Source organism: Astyanax mexicanus, chromosome 21, assembly GCF_023375975.1.
Source record: "Astyanax mexicanus isolate ESR-SI-001 chromosome 21, AstMex3_surface, whole genome shotgun sequence".
In the NCBI taxonomy this organism is placed as follows: Eukaryota; Metazoa; Chordata; class Actinopteri; order Characiformes; family Acestrorhamphidae; genus Astyanax; species Astyanax mexicanus.
The window spans coordinates 19,112,129-19,113,505 of NC_064428.1; positions in this window are offsets into that span (position 1 = coordinate 19,112,129).

The following is a 1,377-nucleotide window of genomic DNA, read 5'->3' on the forward strand; positions in this document are numbered from 1 at the left end:
GAAATTTGTTCTATTAAAGTTGAATTTCCGCCTCTGCAGCGCCCTCTCAGGTTTAACTGTGCTATATGCGTGAATAATGTGTGCATTATACTTTGGTACACAGACACATTACAATATGCAGATCAGTCCATCAATAATCCCGCCCACCTGCTGACGTCCAACCATCTGCATCTCACCGTTATCAGTCACACTGCTGCTGCAGCTCAGCTCAGCCAATCAGCTCTTCTTCCTGCCCCACCTCTAAACCCATACTTCATCCAGTGCCCCTTCAAAACCACCCCTCCCACATTTTTTCGCCTTTTAAAGCCTTATAAGGAACGGTCTGTCAGGTAATCAATTCAGGAGTACTCGAAAAGTATTTCAAGAAATGTAGAATTTGTTTATTCTTGGCAACATAGGATAATCATTTATGCATTTGATTTTATTTAGCATTCACACACACTATAGCAAAGTATATTCACCTTTATTACTCAGGTAGAAGTAAAGATAATAGGGTTTTAAAAAATGCAACTCAAGCATTCTACTACAGCAAAAGTGTGAAAGTACTGGGAAAAAGGGTGAAAAAATGCCATTAAGTGAAATTAGTGCACTAATCCCCATTGATGTGTAAATGTTGCCTTCTTCACCAACTACAAAAAAAAAACTCATATTTGAGAGACGACTCGTAGCTTTATAAAGGTGAAATGGGTGCGTTTGTTAGCAGCTCATATGTGGAGCATCTTTTGCTGGAGTGGAGAGTAAACAGCTGGTCTGAAGTTCATGCTCAGGTCGAGGAGGTGAAAAAAGACCAGGCGGAGAGAGATGCACGTAGAGCATGCGTAAAAGCAAAAAAAAAATCAATGAATTCCGATTTGACCATTCACATTCACATGTCCATGGATCAGATGCGTATCCAATTTAGAACCACATATGAAAGTGATTTAAATCAGATTTTTAGAAAAGCTGATTTGGCACGTTCACACAGCCATGACAAAAACTGATCTGAGCCACATTGAGCAAAAAAATCAGATTTGAGTCACTTCAGCCTGGTAATGTGAACATAGCCTAAAAGTGTTTTGTTTGAGTGATTTTCATCCAGTCTTCCAGTCTTCCAGTAAACACTTCTGGTTCTCTGTAGATCTGTGGACTGTAAAGTGTGCAGCTCGTGCCTCTTGAGGTGTTCCATTGTGAAATTTTGATATGGTTATGATGATTATCCTGCTATAGAAGCTCATTATCTGTTTTATTTTGTTCTTGATAACGATGTTTGCTTGTAAAATATGCTGGTATTTCGTTTAATCCATTCCTATACTATATCAGTTCTGACCATAAAAGAACAGGGTGAAAGGTGTATGATCCTTTACCATTAAAAAAAACCCTCAAATACAGTAGACCATA